The sequence below is a fragment of the Phyllobates terribilis genome, unplaced genomic scaffold, assembly GCF_046119375.1.
Source record: "Phyllobates terribilis strain yellow unplaced genomic scaffold, ASM4611937v1 Scaffold_3__8_contigs__length_932513732, whole genome shotgun sequence".
Lineage (NCBI taxonomy): Eukaryota > Metazoa > Chordata > Amphibia > Anura > Dendrobatidae > Phyllobates > Phyllobates terribilis.
The window spans coordinates 190759209-190779874 of NW_027362763.1; positions in this window are offsets into that span (position 1 = coordinate 190759209).

The following is a 20666-nucleotide window of genomic DNA, read 5'->3' on the forward strand; positions in this document are numbered from 1 at the left end:
GCAGGTGGTCACGGCAAGTGACGGCAGAGCCTCCAGGTAGGCTAGCAGGCAGGTAGCAGGTGAGCGCTCCCAGGTGAGCGGGCAAGAGTCTCTGGACAGGCAGGTGGTCACGGCAAGTGACAGCAGAGCCTCCAGGTAGGCTAGCAGGCAAGTAACAGGTGAGCGTTCCCAGGTGAGCGGGCAGGCTGGTCTATAGACAGACTGACAGGTGTCGGAGGGCAGACCGTCGGACCGCAGGCTTGCAAGCTGGTAAGCGGATATAAGGCAGGTATCAAGCAGGAATCTGGCAGGTGACTGGCAGGTAACAGGCGGAATCAGGCAGGTGACTGGCAGGTAACAGGCGGAATCAGGCAGGTGACTGGCAGGTAACAAGCAGGAATCTGGCAGGTGATTGGCAGGTAACTGGTAACGGGACCTGAGGGCTGAAGCAGAGTGAAGGCTTTGCAACAACATTGCTCGGGCACCTCCATTTTGGAGGAGGTGCCTTATATATGGGAGGTCCTCCGGCAATTGGCCGGGGACTCCTTAGGACGGCGCGCGCGGTCCCTTTAAGAGAGGGGGAGCGCACGCGCGCGCGCCCTAAGCACACTGCCGGGCAAGGAGCGCGTGCCGGAAGCAGCGGGGAGAGAAGCGCTGTAGGACGCCGCGCCAGGAGCGGGGAGGTGAGAGGGACGGCGTCTCTGCCTAGTACGGGGCAGAGACGCCGATGCTACAATTCCACACCAAACCTAAAAAATGGGGTGGACAAAAGTATTGCCACTGTTTGAAAAATCATGTGATGCTTCTCTAATTCGTGTAATTAACAGCACCTGTAACTTACCTGTGGCACCTAACAGGTGTTGGCAATAACTAAATCACACTTGCAGCCAGTTAACATGGATTAAAGTTGACTCAACCTCTGTCCTGTGTCCTTGTGTGTACCACATTGAGCATGGAGAAAAGAAAGAAGACCAAAGAACTGTCTGAGGACTTGAGAAACCAAATTGTGAGGAAGCATGAGCAATCTCAAGGCTACAAGTCCAGCTCCAAAGACCTGAATGTTCCTGTGTCTTCCGTGCGCAGTGTCATCAAGACACTCCAGTGACCTGGAGCAGTTTGCCAAAGAAGAATGGTCTACAATTCCAGCAGAGCATTGTAAGAAACTCATTGATGGTTACCGGAAGCGGTTGTTCGCAGTTATTTTGGCTAAAGGTTGTGCAACCAAGTATTAGGCTGAGGGTGCCAATACTTTTGTCTGGCCCATTTTTGGAGTTTTGTGTGAAATGATCCATGATTTGATTTTTGCTTCATTCTCTTTGTGTTTTTTCCTTGCAAGCAAATTAAATGAAGATAATAATACCAAAGAATTTGTGATTGCAATCATTTTCAGGAAGAAACTGAGTATTATCTGACAGAATTGCAGGGGTGCCAATACTTTTGGCCACCACTGTACATACCAGGATGAAGGGTGCCATACATATCAGGATGAGGGGGGCCATACATACAGGGATGAAGAGTGCCATACATACCAGGAAGAGGAATGAAGGTGCCATACATATCAGGAAGAGGGATGAAGGTGCCATACATACCAGGATGGGTGTGTGGAGGGGGGGCATACATAACAGGATGAAGGATGCCATACATACTAGAAAGAGGGATGAGGGGGCCATGCATACCAGGATGGTGGATTGGGGTGCCATGCATATCAGAATGGGGATGAGGGCCACGTATAACAGGAAGGAGGTGGCCATATATACCAGGATGGGGAATATTAACAGAATTAGGGGACATTGACCCTATAACAGTGTCAGCAGCAGACCCCCTCCCCCTTATCAGGGAGGCATGACTACATTTTTTTTTGCTTACATTTTTTTTTCTATTTTCCTCCTCTAAAACCTAGGTGCGTCTTATGGTCCGGTGCGTCTTATAGTCCGAAAAATATGGTATATCTGGATGCTATTCTTCCCATGTTCATTTGAGGCGTAGAGATGTGACTTTTGAGTGTAGAGTCCCATCTAAAATAGATTGGTTTATTATTGGAAGATATGCTCACACTTTTTGATCAAAATGTGTGCTGAGAACCTCGCATTTTTAAATGTGTAGCAATAATTGTACGCATACTTTTTACAAGCTTAATCCTAACCCATAAAGCTAAGCTCTTCCTTTGAGAATAGTAAAGGGATTGTCCCACGATTAAATATCCATTGTTCAATTAAAGAAAAACAAAACAACTTTTTAATTAGAATCATTTAAAACCTTCTACTGCATCTAAACTTTGATGTTACATACCTGTTATGATGCACTCCGGTTCTTGCAGAATGTCCCACCTAATGTGTCTAGTAACGGTGAGAAGAATCAACTTCCTTTGTACTGACTTTGATTGGCTGGTCGGCATAATAGTACGAATTATTCTGATACCCATGTATGAAAGGATTTAGCCAATAATACTGACCTAGTGAGCATGTGTGACCACAAGCTGAGACAAGGTGGACATTCTGAGGACAAATCAAGAGAACAAGATGAGGCGCAAAAACAATTATGTAACAACAATACCTAGACACAGTAAATTTTATTTAAGAATTGAAACTGAAATATTAATATATCTTGCATCATTTAACCCCTTACTGCTGAAGTCTGTTTTCATCTTCCTGACTGGGCCAAATTTTTTAATTCTGACCAGTGTCATGTTATGTGGTAATAACTGTGAAATATATCAACATATCACAGTGATTCTGAGATTGTTTTTTCATGGCACATTGCACTTCATATTAGTGGTAAATTTAGATCAATATAATTTGCGTTTATTAATGAAAAAATTGGAAATTTACTGCAAATTTAAAAAATTTCGCAATTTTCGAACATTGAAGTTTCAAGTCATTGAATATGTTCCAGTGGCACATAGTGGAGGTAACTATATCCAGAGGCTCAAAGAAAGAGAAGGCTTCTGGATACACACCTTAACAATCACAGAACCACTGGGTCTTAAACAGGACTATAAGATCTTGTATCATTGAAACTATGACCCACGCCTGAAATGGATCATCGAATAGTGATCATATCCACAAATGATTCTAGTGACTTGTTGATGTTACTATAATTATGATTCTATGATTATACTATATAAAATTGTTTCTTATTTCATACTAGATGGTGGCCCGATTCTAACGCATCGGGTATTCTAGAATATGTATGCGGTCGACCGGGCGCGACTAATCAGCGAAGCAGTGTTTAAATGGGTTGTGCACTACTTTAAATTAACCCCCCAATGTATCCCCCCGGGGCCCCTAATGAATTTTGTAATTACGTCATGTTGTCAATACTGTTTGTGACAACATCGCTGACCACGCACAGCCAGCACGTAATTCCCCCGGCTGCAGCCGGCTCTTGCTTCCGCTTTCATCACAACTATTTGCGGCTGCAGCCAGGGGTCTCCTGTTCCGCGTACCATGGTGAATGACGAGCTGTGGGCGGGGTTATCCCACATCCTGTCACACCCAGCATCCACCGCGCGCTCTGTCAATGAATGCGCGTGCAATAAATGTGCCGGTCATCTCCCAGCTGCATCGCTGCTGACCTCCATGCGGCTACCGTCGGGAGATCAGTGGCTAGTGCCGCTGATCTCCCAACGGCAAGTGTGAAGGGAGGACCGGGGTGCGGCGCCGCCTAGGCCGCCGGTCGGGGTACTTCTGTTGCGAGCAGCCGGGAGATGACCGGCTAGCGCCGGTCATCTCCCGGCTGCATCGCCGCTGACCTCTGTGCGGCAGATGAGCCGCTAACAGCCGCCATCTTGTTCTGAAATCCCGCGTTGCTGATTGACCTCGGCCGGACCAATCAGCGACGCAGGATTTCCTGGACGTAAAGACAGACGGGATAAGCCGATTATATAGTAGATGGATCGTGGTATTTCCTTTATTTCTGCTTGTTTCTCATATCTTGTATTTCTAATATATTGATTTCTAACAGGTCAAAACGTCAGACAAAATCTGTCTAACCTATGCCAGATCCTAATAAATATATTGAGCACACTTCATAGTCTCTGTCTTTTTCTGTGCTAAGATTATTCATGATGTTATGTTAGGGCCATTATCCTTTTCTATTAAGCACAAACCCTCTACAGCAGTGTTGCCGACCCTTGAACATTTTTAAATCATTACGTCTACATAGTATACATAATGAAAATGCAGTGCACAAGAAATAGTAATATTTTGGGGTTGCAGACTTAGGTATTAACCAAAGGAACTACACTGTGTTCCAAATTATTATGCAAATAATATTTTCTCAGATTTTCCCAAATTACCTATATGAATTGCAGTCATTGTAATTTTCCAGTCAAATAACTATTAGAGAACAATTGAAAGCTATGATAACAGTATATTTTTAAAAAAATAAAAAACTCAAACTGCACTCAAAATGCATGTTCCAAATTATTATGCACAGCAGAGTTTTCAACCTTTTCATTTTAATAAACAACAAAAAAATGGTCATTTTTGAAATTATAAGCATTAGCAGGTTATTACAAACTGAAATCAAATAGTTTTCAACTCAAAACTTTATTCTAGGTGATGTTACATTTGCACATAGGACCGCTTGTTCGAAAGGAACTTCTGAACTCTCTCGTCCATTGAATTTGTCAGGTTTTGGATGGTTTCTGCTTCCAATTGTTTTGCATGAGGACAGAATACCCTCCCAGAGCTGTTGCTTAGATGTGAACTGCCTCCCGCCATCATAGACACTCCTTTTGATGATGCTCCAGAGGTTCTCAATGGGGTTGAGGTCAGGGGAGCATGGGTGCCACACCATAAGTTTGTCCCCTTTTATGCCCATAGCAGCCAGAGATGCAGATGTGTTATGTGCAGCATGAGACGGGGCATTATCATGCATGAAATGATCTCGATGGTCCAGATGGATGGAGTGGAGGATGGCTGGTTGATGGACACCCCATGCAAACACGGCTATGGCGCTAACAAGGAGGAGGTGGAGTAATGTTTTGGGCTGGAATCATGGGGAGAGAGATTGTCGGCCCTTTTAGGATCCCTGAAGGGGAAAAGATGAACTCCATAATGTATGTTGAGTTTCTCAAACAGCACTTCCTTCCATGGTTCAAGAAGAAGAACCGTGCATTCCGCAGCAAGATCATTTTCATGCATGATAATGCCCCGTCTCATGCTGCACATAACACATCTGCATCTCTGGTTCTCTGCGTCTTCGGCCAGGATGAGCTCTGCTAGCTCCAGGCCTTCAGCTCCTGTCTCATACAGAGCTCCTTGCTGCTCCTCTGTCCCTTCCTCTGGAACTAACTAACCCCGCTCCAGATACAGTTTATAAAGGGCAGGTTCCTCCCCTCCCTGGACTGAGGCAGGAGGCATTGCATGCAACAGTGCTCCTGACCAGGAAAACCCATGCTCGCTCTCAGACATGGTATTTCTACCACTGTGGCAACCAGACCCCTGGGGTGCCACATTCCCCCCTGGTAAATTTTAGTACTCCGGGACTAAACACATTTTATGAAAACATACATAACAGGGTATAAGCAATAACACATCAACATATGTACAAGGAGTTCAGTCTTTATAGGTCACGGCGCTTCCGCAACCAGGTGTCCATTTCACTCAAGATGTATTTTGAGGGACCTGTCCCAAACCCTCCACGTAGGCCCTGGGGTGGCTACAGGGCATTGATGATCCGGCGTTGGACCACGTCTTCAGCCACCTTCACGGGTTTTTATTCTGTGGTCCAGACAAAAGGGGCACTTAACAGGTGCAACTATTTACAAGATACAGTTCCGGTTATTCATTCTCCATAACCTGTCAGTCCATAAACCCTGTCGGGTAACTTGAGAAACATAGTTATTATTCATGCAACAAACATAAAACATTTTAACATTTGCAATATACAGGTATATATCATTTTTTTAGATTCTCCAGCGAGCGGGCATCTGACCTCTAGTGCTCCTGGTGGACCTACGTAACACATTATCTGGTGGTGTTCTTTCTGGGTCCCCAGTTTCCACCCCTTGTGTAGTGGGCTCGCTAGTGTCTGCACTACAGGTGTTTGGAGATGTTACGGGTAGGTTGGGCAGCTTTCTGCGTACTCTTTGGCTTACTACGGGCACGGCAGGCTCACTACTAGCAGAGGGTTGATTCTCCTTAGCTGCTGGTATGGAATCTTCTGCCTCGGGGGCCGGTTGCTCTTCCAACACTACTTGCTCTTCTTACAAAAGACAAAAAATATATCTCATACCCTAACATCATTATATATAAATGTAAAGCAAAGTTGCATATGACTTATAGGGTACTTAGTGAACTATTTTTGATCAAAAAAAGTATACAAGCCGTCCCACCAGCGACAAGGTGACCCTAAATTGGGACGGTACCTACACTGTCTATATTAAAAACCTTACTGTATATCAAAGTAGCTTACCACGGGCCTAGGTGGTCTGATATTGGGACCCGGTCCTATTTGTCTACCCTTTTATGTGCATTACTTCAACTTTGATATACAGTAAGGTTTTTAATATAGACAGTGTAGGTACCGTCCCAATTTAGGGTCACCTTGTCACTGGTGGGACGGCTTGTATACTTTTTTTGATCAAAAATAGTTCACTAAGTACCCTATAAGTCATATGCAACTTTGCTTTACATTTATATATAATGATGTTAGGGTATGAGATATATTTTTTGTCTTTTGTAGGTTTTGCTTCTTTTTGCTAGTGTGAACATGCTCCTATTTCTTGCATGTGTACCATCTTAGACCTCAGTTCACATTGCTTGGTTTTTTGTCTTGTTTGCATTCTGTGCAAATTAAGGGTGTGGCATCCCCTTTGTTGAGCTGGTTAGTATATATGTAGCTTACCACGGGCCTAGGTGGTCTGATGTTGGGACCCGGTCCTATTTGTCTACCCTTTTATGTGCATTACTTCAACTTTGATATACAGTAAGGTTTTTAATATAGACAGTGTAGGTACCGTCCCAATTTAGGGTCACCTTGTCGCTGGTGGGACGGCTTGCATACTTTTTTTGATCAAAAATAGTTCACTAAGTACCCTATAAGTCATATGCAACTTTGCTTTACATTTATATATAATGATGTTAGGGTATGAGATATATTTTTTGTCTTTTGTAGGTTTTGCTTCTTTTTGCTAGTGTGAACATGCTCCTATTTCTTGCATGTGTACCATCTTAGACCTCAGTTCACATTGCTTGGTTTTTTACTACTTGCTCTTCTGTAGGCCCTTGAGGGGCTGGCTGGAGAAAGGTAAGGACGGGTACCACAATAGCATTGTTTATTTGTGTCCAGGACCGGGGAAATTCTCAGAGTACTGTACTGACCATTTCTTCCCTTTCCTCTGCGGGTTGAGGGCTATCTTGGTCTTCATCAGTGCTTTGCAGCTGCTCGGGACACTTCTTCAGGTGGTCTCTGGAGACAGTGGCTGTGGTCTCTCCTCCATCCTTACTGATAATGCATACTTTCGGATTTTCATGGCTTGAGGGCAGTACTGTGTACGGGTCTTTCTCCCACTGGTCATCCAACTTATGGAGCCGCCTCTTCCTCTTCAAGATCTGCTCCCCAGGTGCCAGGGGAACAGCGGGAGAATGCTGGTTGTAAGTCCTCTCTTGCCTTTCTCTTGCTTGAGACAGACTTCTCTCAACACTCTCCTGCACTTTCCGGTACTGATGCTGCCGTTCTGTATCCCAGTCTGCCTCTGGCGAGGTGTCCTCGGGTGTCAGGACTCCCATATCCAGGTCATCTTGCTCTCATTAGGTAAGCCGGGGTGCAGTTGGTGGAATTTACTGGGATGTGGTTATACAAGTCCACCAGATCAGGCAGTTTTTCAGGCCACAGACTGCGTTCTTCCAGAGGCAACGTTTTCAGCAAGTCTATCACCACCTGGTTCATCTTCTCGCACAATCCGTTGGTTTGGGGGTGATAGGGCGTTGTCCTTATCTTCTTGCAGCCATACAGGTTGCAGAACTCCTGGAAGACCTCCGCTTCGAAGGCTGGACCTTGGTCAGTCAACACTTGCTCCGGATACCCGTGTGGACGGCAGAAGTGCTGCTGGAAGGCTCTAGCTGCAGTCTGAGCCGTTAAGTCTTTGACAGGGACCACCAGGAACCGGGAGTAGTGGTCTACGATGGTGAGGGCGTAGACATACCCGGCCCTACTTGGAGCCAGCTTCACATGTTCCAGGGCTACCAGTTCTAGTGGCTGCTTGGTGATGATGGGCTGCAGGGGAGTCCTCTGGCTGGCAGGGTCCTTTCTTCTCAGGTTGCACGGGCCGCAGTCTCTGCACCATCTCTCAATGGCCCCTCTCATGCCTACCCAGAAGAACCGTTCACGCAACAGGAACTCCAACTTCTTCCATCCAAAATGCCCTGCTCCGTCGTGGTATGCCTCCAGGGCCATAGCCGCGTCTCGTCTCGGGACCACTACCTGCCAGGTCAGCTCATGTGTCCGGGAGTTGACAATTCTCCGGCACAGCTTCCCCTTGTAGAGAAACAGTTTACTCTTCTCCTTCCACAGTTGTTTGGTCTCTTCCGGAGCGTCTGGGTCAAGGCGGGCATCAGCCTGTGTCAGCATCTCTTTTACCAGGCGGACGGCTGGGTCACTGTCTTGCGTCTCCGCCCAGCTGTAGTGGGGTAAAGGATTGAACGTGGCAGAGTGCTTGTCCCTTACACAGTGGGAACACTGGGTAATCCTATGACGGTGGAACGCAGGGAGTTCAATCTCTTCCAGTTCTTCTGGATCTTCGTCCGGCAAGTTCGGCATCCTGGACAGGGCGTCTGCTTTGGCGTTTGTGCGTCCCGCCCGGTATTTGATGGTAAACTCATAGTTGGACAGCCTGGCCATCCATCTTTGCTCCAGGGCACCAAGTCTTGCAGTGTCCAGGTGTGTCAACGGGTTGTTGTCCGTGTACACAGTGAACTTGGCAGAGGCAAGGTAATGTTTGAAACGTTCCGTCACTGCTCACATCACTGCCAGGAACTCTAGCTTAAAGGAGCTATAATTCTCAGGCTTTCTCTCTGTGGGACGTAGTTTTCGGCTGGCGTAACCAATTACCCGCTCTCTGCCCTGCTGGATCTGGGATAGTACGGCTCCCAGCCCCACGTTACTGGCGTCTGTGTGGAGGATGAAAGGCTGGCCGTAATCAGGGTAAGCCAGGATCTCATCCCCCGTGAGGGCCATCTTCAGCTGGCGGAAAGACTCCTCTTCCAGCTTGTCCCACCTGAAGGGCGGCTTCTGATTCTTGGTCTTTGACTGACCTAACAGGAGGTCTTGCATAGGGGCTACCATTTATGTGAACCCGGGGATGAATCTTCAGTAGTAGCCTACCAACCCGAGGAACTGCCGCACTTCCTTTATGCTGGAGGGTCTTTTCCAGTCCTTAATCACTGTGATCTTATCAGGGTCTGGAGCTACTCCGTCAGCACTCACCACGTGTCCCATGTACTGCACTTTTGGTTTCAGTAGATGACACTTGGAGGGTTTCACCTTTAGGCCGTAGCCTGCCAGGGCGTCAAACACCTCTGCCAGGTGTTTCAGATGGTCCTCAAATGTTTTGGAATACACGATGAAATCGTCCAGGTATAGCAGGACCGTCTCGAAATTCCTGTGCCCCAGGCAGCACTCCATCAACCGCTGGAAGGTTCCTGGTGCGTTGCAGAGCCCGAACGGCATACAGTTGAATTCGCTGAGACCCATCGGGGTGGTGAACGCGGTCTTCTCCTTGTCTGCCTCTGCTAGAGGAACCTGCCAGTACCCGCTAGTAAGATCCAAAGTGGAGAAGAAGTTAGCAGACTTTAATGCAGCTAAAGATTCCTCTATCCTAGGTAACGGGTACGCATCTTTGTGTGTGATACGGTTGACCTTTCTGTAATCTACACACATTCTCATGGTGCCATCTTTCTTTTTCACAAGAACTAGTGGAGCTGCCCAGGGGCTACAGCTGTCCCTGATTACCCCAGCCTCCTTCATTTCTCGCAACATTCCCTTGGCATTCTGATAGTATGCAGGGAGTACAGGTCGGTATCTTTCCTTTATGGGTGGATGGTCCCCCGTGGGGATGTGGTGTTCTACCCCCTTTACTTGCCCAAAGTCTAGCGGGTGTTTGCTAAAGACTCTTTCGTACTCCTGAACCACCCGGTAGACTCCCTGTTTTTGGTGTGAGGGAGTGGAGTCGGTGCCCACATGCAGCTTCTGACACCAGTCCTCCATTTGTTTCTTGGAGCCGTTACCCTCCTCTGGTTGAGATGGAGGCAAGGGTTCCACGGCCTTTACAGAGTTTTGGCTAACAGTGAACAATTTGGCTAGAGTGGCATACCTGGGCAAGTATACTTCTCTTTCCCCAATTTTTAGGATGCAGACGGGTACCCTCCCATGGCGTACATCGACCACCCCCCGCACTGTCAAAATGGTGGGCCTACTGTCTGAGTAGACGGGTTCTACCATGGCTTGGTAGTCCCTTCCTCTTAATCCGATTGCAGTCCGGCACCAGATCATCATCTCACTTTTTGGGGGCATGGCGATAGGGAATGGGTCACTCATCCTAACACTACCAATCTCACCACCAGACAGTTCTACCAGTTGTCTTTTCATCAGGGCTCTGATCTCTTTTTGTAGGACACGCTGCTGGCTGGAGCTGGCGTTCATCGCAACCTGCTGTAATATGACAATTATCTCTACAAGACAATTTTCAATAACATTAGTACCCAAGTTTATCTTAGGGTGGCTTTCACGACGGTCAATGTCCACAATAATCAGTCCTTGCGCTGGCAGTTCCACTTTACCAATTTTGATGGTCACCTCCTTGAATCCCACCTGCGGTACGGGCTGACCATTGCTGACGATGACGCTCAAATCGTCATCTGGGTAGCGGGTAATATCTGAGTCATTCCAGTACCGCTTAAAAAGCACATAGGGGATAGTGGTTACCTGTGACCCGGTGTCCAGTAGTGCACTCATAGGAATGCCATCCAGCACCACAGGCAAGACCGGTCGTCCCCCTACGTACTTATCACGCCAGCTCGATGAGCCTGATGGTCTTATGCCTGGGGGTCGGCCCTCTGCCCCAGGTTGGGCCCGTTTAAATGACAGTACCTTGCCATATGTCCTGGTTGGTTGCAGCGGCGGCAGATGGGTTGTCCGTCCTGGTCGTAGCGGTCGCTGGGCCTTCCTCTGGACGATGGGATCCTCCTCTGTCGGCGCCAAGGGACGTCCTCCGGACTGGAAGCCAGCTGGATCTTTCCTGGAGGGGACACCTGCAAAGACTGCACAGTTCTGGTTAGCGCGGCAACGCTTTTGGTCAGCTCTTGGACCTGATGGTGCAGGTCTGCAGCCGGGGCTTTGTCCAAAGCCTGTGCATCAGCTCCCACAGGCTCTGCAGACAAGGGCGCCGCCTCCTGGTGATAGGTGATAGCAGGGATCCTGTGGGTTACAGCGCCACCTGGTGCCGGTTCTTGGAGCACCCGGATGGCTCGGTCTTTAAACTGCGCAAAGTCCAAATCAGGGTTCTGCAAGGCCATTACACGCAACTGAGTTCGGTGGGCGCTGGACTGTAGACCCTCCATGAACTGTTCAGTCAACAGCTTATCCTCATTCCGCACGCTGTCAGGGTCTGCCTGCTTATTAGCTCTCAGGGCCTCCTGCAAATTCAAAGCATAGTCCCGTATACTGTCTTGTGCCCGCTGTTTGCACCCATAAAATTTTAGCTTGATCTCTGCTGAGGTGCGGGTATCAAAAGTGTCCTTTAGACGGGCCAGTATTTCCTTTACAGTCCCCTTTTCCCTGGCTGACCAGGACTTCACTTCTCTTTGGGCTGCTCCGATTAACTGGCCTATCAGGATGCTCACTTTTTGTTCCTCGGACAGGGGGCATACTTTGAATAGGCTATTCAGTCTTTCTTTAAAGTCGCTTAGGGTATGCCACTCCCCTGAGTACTGGGGTAACCCTGCCGCTCCGGGGATATACGGCATCGTGAATGGCATCATTGCGGCAGCAGCCACGCTGGCGATGGGAGCTCCCTCCATTCCTGGTGTCTTCCTCCCCCCTAGTTAACCGTGGCCTACTTTCCGTTGCTTCTTCTCCGTAGGCCGCGGCTCCGCAGGCGATCGTCGGGGTCCAGGACCTTGCACAGCGTCAGTACGTAAGGCGGGGCTTCAGCTCTCGCATGCTTTTGTCGTCCACGCCCCTCTTCTTCCCGCGCGGCGTCCCGAAAATGGCGCCCAATGGCGGGAAAATGGCTGCGGATGGCGGGAAAACGGCTGCGGATGGCGGGAAACTTCACCACGGTAAGTATCACAGTCTTTCTTCAGGCACGCAGTACCCGGTGGTTGCGGGCACGAAATCATGCCAACTACGCCAAAGTTGACGCGCCCCCTGGGCCGTGTGTGGTGGAATACCCGGAGCCGGGTCTCTGTGTAATGCTGGGGGTTGTAGCCTCCATGGCAGTGACCCGGTCCCGTGGCTCAGGGTGGTCAAACCAGTGGCGGATCTGTTTATTTGGTTTTTAATGTTTAAATGTCCGACTACGCCACCCGTGGATTGCGGTCACTGAGAACCGCCGCTGCGGGGCAGACCACTGAGGCTGATGTTGTGTGCGCAGCAGAGGGTAGTATAACTCCCCACGGGAGGAGTATAGCCTCAGGGCAGCGTGTGTAGATGGTGAGGGTTGTAGTACATGGGCGCAGCAGAAATGACTCAGAGTCCATGCAGTGCAGTTCAGGGTCTTCACTGTTGGTAATGGCGAAGGCCCTGCCAGGAATACTGGCTAACATTAGAGGCCTGGTCAGTCTGTGAGTGAACAAGAGTCCCCCTGGCCAGGTGAAGGTGTAGGCCTTCCCGTCGACTGCACTCTTCCTGGCTACCTTGCTGTAGTCGTGTAGTAGCCCACGTCCCTGAGTGTACCGTGTGGTGCTCACCCGTATGGATGGTGACTTGGGGCCTTTGGTACCTTCCGCTCCTCGATGGCGGTGCGGGTCCCTTGGCGTGACTGAGCCTCTGGGCTTTCTATGGCCAGAGGGCCTGAAATCCCCTGCCAGGTGGTTTCTGCTGCTGGATGTGCATATCCTCACAGCCTCGGACTCTGGTGTCCGGTTCTCTGCGTCTTCGGCCAGGACGAGCTCTGCTAGCTCCAGTCCCTGGCCTTCAGCTCCTGTCTCCTACAGAGCTCCTTGCTGCTCTTCTGTCCCTTCCTCTGGAACTAACTAACTAACCCCGCCCCAGATCCAGTTTATAAAGGGCAGGTTCCTCCCCTCCCTGGACTGGGGCAGGAGGCGTTGCATGCAACAGTGCTCCTGACCAGGAAAACCCATGCTCGCTCTCAGACATGGTATTTCTACCACTGTGGCAACCAGACCCCTGGGGTGCCACACTTGCACAATTGGTGGCTGACTAAATACTTTTTTCCCCACTGTATACCCCACAAAAAGTTAAAAAATAACATTTACCTTATGTCTACTATAGATGTCAGCATCATTTTTCAAACGTTCTTTGATTTTTGTTTCAGGTGCAAAGAGGCTTAAAATTTTAGCAGCAAAGTTCCATGCCTTCCAGGGAAATTTAATAAAATCCGTTTATAGGGACCTGTTCACTTTTGAAGTGACTATATATTAGAAAACCCCCAAAACTGATAATATTTAATAAAAAAACGCACCCCTCAAAGTATTCAATACTGTTGTCAGGAAGTTTGTTAACCCTTCAGGTATTTCACAAGAATTAAACCAAATGGAATGAATAGAAGAAATAAAAATCAATTTTTTCCACTAAAATGTTGCTTTAGCCCCAAATTTTTCATTTTCATAAGAAGTTATAGGAGAAAGTGGATTCTACAATTTACGACACAATTTCTCTCGATTGTGGCCATACTCCGTCTGTTTGGGTTAAAGTAAGGACTTGGAAGTGAAGCTGTGCTATTTGGTTTTAGTCAAATTTGTCAAGAATAGATTGCAGATGCAAAAACAGCAGAAAACCCCCACAAGTAACCACATTTTGTTAACTAGACCCTTCATGGAATTCATCTTGGGGTCTGATGAGTATTTTGAACCACAGGTGCTTCACAGAATTTTATTAAATAACTATTTTTTCCATTAAAATGTTGCTTTATCCTTTATTTCTTTTACTTTGTTAAGCTACGTGCAAACGTTGAGTATTTAGTCAGTATATTATATCAGTATTTTTAAGCCAAAACCAGTAGAGAATCAATCAGAGGAAAAGTATAAGAGCTATTTCACACGTCAGTATCTCCGGTAAGAGTGGTGACAGTTTCCACACGTACCAGAGACACTGACACTCGCAGACCCATTCAAATCTATGTGTGTTTTCATGGACCGTGTGTCCGTGTGCTCCACATGTAGACATGTCCGTTTTTTGACGACAGCAAGTCAATGGATCCATATAAACACATACCGCACACAGATGACATCCGTGTGCTATCCGTGTGCCATTCGCGTGTGTTTTTAAAGGTTAGAGGGTTAACATAGAAACAATTTGTTTCAATATCAGCCAGGTGTATAGACCTTAATTGCTTTAAAAGTTTTGGCTAATTTTGGCAGCATTTTGTGAGAAGTGAAGTTGCAATAGTATGAGAGTGGTGGTGTTTTGGAAGTGTGGTGAGATTTCTCTTCAGAATGGCCCCCAGTGTGGACACAGCACAGCTAATATCTCTTGTGGAGCAGCACCGTGAGCTTTGGGACACCAGAACAGAGGGAAACCATGACAGGCTGACCATAGAGTGGGCTTGGCTTGCTGTAGCTGCACAGCTCTTCCCAAGACCAGGTTGGCTCACATATTCACCAGCCAAGCAGGCAAAGTTTGGTAAGTTAGCCCATAGCTGTTCCTTTATCATAACAAAATGTTCTTTATAAATGCATAGACTGGTCATTGTGCTGTGTGGTTTGTAATTAAAAAGGGCTAAATAACACACACATTAGCAGACATGTTTAGATTGATTTTACTTTGTTTAAAAAAACATATGTACTTAATCATATATTACAGTGTGAACTCTTTTTCAAACCCAAATTTTTAGTTTAAAGTTTGGTTGTTAGGAACCAATCTTGCGTGAATGTATTAAACATGCAGTGTGTGTCTGTGGCCTGATTTTGGAGCTTGTATTTAGGCATCTTATCATGCCACTGTTATTTCTAGTCTTTTCCAAGAACAAATTAAATAAAGTGCTAGTTCATTTTTTTTTATATTAAATAACTTAGATGCCATGTGTACATCCAGTATTTGTGGTGATGTGTTTGGCCAGATCCCTTTAAATTTTTACACCAAAGCAAAGTGCAATATTGTTTGTAATTTCCTTCCAAGGCCTTGTAACTTTCTGCTAGCCTTTTTTAAAAAAACGACTCCTCAGAGGGGTTCTCAATTACATGTATAAATATATGTGTGGTCAGTACAAAGGACTAGCACATGACTTATTCCTTCCAAAGACTATACTAAGGACCAGGGGGCACTCGTTACGGGTGGAAAAAAGGCGATTCCGGCACCTAAACAGGAAAGGGTTCTTTACAGTCAGAGCAGTCAGATTGTGGAATGCCTGACCACAAGAGGTAGTAATGGCCGACACTAACAGCTTTCAAAAAAGGGCTGGACGATTTCCTCTATACACATAACATTGTGGGCTACAGTTAAATTTGACAAAATATTACACCTATAGTAGTACGATTAATACAGTAATAGTAATTACATAACTAGTATCATAATTAGGTTTGATCCAGGGTTCTAGGACTGATCGCCTTTTCTCGGGGTCAACAAGGAATTTTTCCCCATGATGCAAATTGGCTGAGTGTATCCTGGGGTTTTTGCCTTCTTCTGGATCAACAGATTTAGGCACAGGGATTTTAGGAATACCATTATTAGAATCACAAGAGTAATACAAAATATAAAACTAATCAAAAAAATTATAAACGGGTTCATTTTCAATTGTGATAGTGCAGCAATAATAAAAATGGTAATAATTCATTTGTGAGGCCTAGTCCCAGTAAGTTAGTGTAGGGAGTACAATTGGGGGAGACCCAGGTCTTTATTCAACCTATGTTACTATGTTACTCTGTAATCAAGTTCAAGTTTTTAGCAAAATCCTGACTCTGGAACAATTTCTTCTTTGTCTCTGATCCTGCCGCACTGCTGATTCCGAGCCTTGGACTTCTATGTGGATGAGCTGACGCTTTCTCACTTTTATCACATTAAATAAAATAGGTTACTTGTATTTTTTGGAAAATATGCAGATAAAAAAAAATTCATGGATTGTTTTTATATACAGGGTGGTCCAAAATTAAGTGGGCAGAAAATAATAACATTTATTTTGATTTATATATAAAATTATATTTACTAACACAAGCATAAAATTGACAATTAAATTTTATTCTGAACAATAATACAAAAGCCCTTACATTTTATCAACGCAGGTGCTGAAACTGTTTTCCATTACAATTTGCACAGCTTTGAAGTCGCCTCTTACGCTTCGACAAACTTTTTTGCACAAGTCTCTTTGGGTATTAATTTCTTGAAATGCATCTCTTATGTAATTTTTCAAATTACTGACACTTTTTGGTTTTCGACTATAAACTTTGTCCTTGAGTACTCCCCAAAAGAAAAAATCCATTGGGGTCAAGTCTGGTGAACGTGCCGGCCAATCAAGTGGGCCTCTTCGGCAAATCCATTTATTAGGAAATGTTTCATCAAGATGCTCGTGGACTACTCTTGAATAATGTGGAGTGGCCCCATCTTGTTGGAAATAAAGGTGATTTGAATTAGGCTGTTGCTGTAACTGGGGAACAACTTGATTCATTACAATTTCGAGATACTTATCTCCTGTGACTGTTCCATCAAAAAATATTGGTCCTAAAACACCAAAACTTGAAATACCACCCCAAACATTGACACCAGGCTCATTTAGTTGTTGCTCTAATGTTAAATGCATGTTCTCATTATACCAGTAAATACAATTATGTCTGTTAATATGGCTGGATAATTTGAAAGAAGCTTCATCACTCCACATAAACTTATTACACTTTCTGTCCACCTACTTTTGGACCACCCTGTATATATTTTTTAAGCTGTTCTCCGTGCAGTAAAAGTGATACAATGGATGTACTCTGAGGGTTAGTATGATGACATTTTTATATAGGTTTTTTATGTTTTGCTACTTTTGCATAGTAAAAACAATGTTTTTGCAAACAATTTTTTTGCATGACCATACTTTGACGGTCGCCAATGGATTGGCATGACAACCCAGGTCTGCAAGAGACAAGTGACCTCTGCGATTGTCATTGCCAGTGTGCTATGAGTGCCGCCTAGTGTTCAGCACTCATAGCAAGTGAGCATTTCTGCTACACACAGGCGATCTGATGATCACTGCTTCTAGTCTCCCATGGAGACTACACCGCGTGCAGAATTATTAGGCAAATGCGTATTTTGATCACTTTGATACTTTTTATACATGTTGTCCTACTCCAAGCTGCATAGGCTTGAGAGCCAACTACCAATTAAGTAAATCTGGTGATGTGCATCTCTGTAATGAGGAGGGGTGTTGTCTAATGACATCAACACCCTATATAAGGTGTGCTTAATTATTAGGCAACTTCCTTTCCTTTGGCAAAATAGGTCAGAAGAGAGATTTGACGGGCTCTGAAAAGTCCAAAATTATGAGATGTCTTGCAGAGGGATGCAGCAGTCTTGAAATTTCCAAACTTTTGAAGCGTGATCACCGAACAATCAAGCGTTTCATGGCAAATAGCCAACAGGGTCGCAAGAAGCGTGTTGGCCAAAAAAGGCGCAAAATAACTGCCCATGAATTGAGGAAAATCAAGCATGAAGCTGCCAAGATGCCATTCGCCACCAGTTTTGCCATATTTCAGAGCTGTAACGTTACTGGAGTATCAAAAAGCACAAGGTGTGCGATACTCAGGGACATGGCCAAGGTAAGGAAGGCTGAAAAACGACCACCCTTGAACAAGAAACAAAAGATAAAACATCAAGAATGGGTCAAGAAATATCTGAAGACTGATTTTTCAAAGGTTTTGTGGACTGATGAAATGAACGTGACTCTTGATGGGCCAGATGGATGGGCCAGAGGCTGGATCAGTAAAGGGCAGAGAGCTCCACTCCGACTCAGACGCCAGCAAGGTGGAGGTGGGGTACTGGTATGGGCTAGTATCATCAAAGATGAACTTGTGGGACTTTTTCGGGTTGAGGATGGAGTGAAGCTCAACTCCCAGACCTACTGCCAGTTTCTGGAAGACAACTTCTTCAAGCAGTGGTCCAGGAAGAAGTCGGTATCGTTCAAGAAAAACATGATTTTCATGCAGGACAATGCTCCAACACATGCATCCAACTACTCCACAGCGTGGCTGGCCAGTAAAGGTCTAAAAGAAGAAAAAATAATGACATGGCCCCATTGTTCACCTGATCTGAACCCCATAGAGAACCTGTGGTCCATCATAAAATGTGAGATCTACAGGGAGGGAAAACAGTACACCTCTCGGAACAGTGTCTGGGAGGCTGTGGTGACTGCTGCACGCAATGTTGATCGAAAACAGATCAAGCAACTGACAGAATCTATGGATGGAAGGCTGTTGAGTGTCATCATAAAGAAAGTTGGCTATATTGATCACTAATTTTTTTGGTTTTTGTTTTTGCATTTCAGAAATGTTTATTTCTAAATTTTGTGCACTGATATTGGTTTACCTGGTGAAAATAAACAAGTGAGATGGGATTATATTTGGTTTTTATTAAGTTGCCTAATAATTCTGCACAGTAATAGTTACCTTCACAAGCAGATATCCTCCTAAGATAGCCAAATCTAAAAAAAAAACACTCCAACTTCCAAAAATATTAAGCTTGGATATTTATGAGTCTTTTCGGTTGATTGAGAACATAGTTGTTGATCAATAATAAAAATAATCCTCTAAAATACAACTTGCCTAATAATTCTGCACACAGTGTATTGAAGCCAGTGAAAAGTAAAAAAAAAATGTTTTAAAAATATTTAAAAAAATAAAAAAATATAAAATTTTAAATCACCCCCCTTTCGCCCCATTCAAAATAAAACAATAAAAAAATCATATATTTGGTATCGCCACATTCAGGATCGCCCGATCTATCAATATATAAAATTAATTAATCCGATCAGTAAACGACGTAATGAGAAATAAAATCAAAACGCCAGAATTAAATTTTTTTGGCAGACGCAACATTGCAATAAAATGCAATAATGGGCGATCAAAACATTGTATCTACCCCAAAATGGTATCAATAAAAACGTCAGCTCGGCGCGCAAAAAATAAGCCCTCACTCAGCCTCAGATCCCGAAAAATGGAGATGCTACGGGTCTCGGAAAATGGATTTTTTTCACCACTTAAATAAAAAAGAACCTATACATGTTTGGTATCTATGAACTCGGAATGACCTGGGGAATCATAATGGAAGGTCAGTTTTACCATTTAGTGAACGTGGTAAAAAAAACAAAAAACAACTGTTGAATTGCACTTTTTTGAAATTTCACCGCACTTGGAATTTTTTTTCCCATTTTCCAGTACATGATATGGTAAAAGCAATGGTGTCGTTCAAAAGCACAACTTGTCTTGCAAAAAATAAGCCCTCAAATGGTAGTTTGATCACAGATCACAGTAGTGGTAAATTTATTGCGATGCACTAGACCTGTCTGGCCTGTTAGACTATGCTTATGGTAGGGCCTAAAAGGCCACCATACTTGGCAGACTTGGAGGTCATAGGCTCCCCACAATTACCATCGCCCCCTAACTCTCATTGTCCTCTAACTGCAGCGATTGCCATTGATTGTGGCATTTAGAGGAGTAAACAGCCATGGGCGATGCTGACAGAGGCTCAGGCTGTCATAGTGATCAGTTAAGTCGAGCTCCCGTTAGTGATCGTGCAGGCATAAGCTCTTGTGCCTGCATAATCAATATGACATACCGGTTCATCTTATGTTGGTAAGACCTTGCCCATTATAACTTACAGGTATGTAATTTGTCGGGAAGGGGCTAAACGCTAAAATTGTTTTTGTTTTTAAATTATTTTTGCATTGACTTATGAGAGATTAATTTTTTTTAATTCTCTGTCAACAGAGCCATATGAGGGCTTGTTTTTTTCATGACAAAAGTACGTGTTCAGTTATCCAATTTTTATTTACATACATCCTTTTGATCGCTTTATAGCCCATTTATTGTGTGGCAACATGATGATAAAACAGCATAAAATCATAGAATTTTTAGAGATTTTTTTAAACGGTGTTCATCATATGGGTTAAATAATGGAAGAGTTTTATAGCTCGGGTTATTCTGAATGCGGTTATAACAATTATGCGTACATTTCTCATTTATTTTTGTTTTTACATAAAAGCTGTGTTTTTAATGGTAACACATTTTCCAAAATTTTCCATGCTTCCTTTTCTCTTTTACATTTTACATTTTTACAAATTTTATTGAACTTTTTTTCTCTACTTAGAGTCACATGGAGTTGAATATTTTACACTTCGATCGCTGGTCAATACTTCTGTACTGCATTGTCAGACGGACACTTGGCTTGTTAAGCTGGCCACACACACTACAGTAGATGGCCATTAAATGGCTGTCAGACGAAAGATCATATGGCATACAGACCTCTCAACCGACACTTCCATACACAGGAACTGAGAGCTCCTGTGTTCTCTATGAGAAATCCGCTGACTG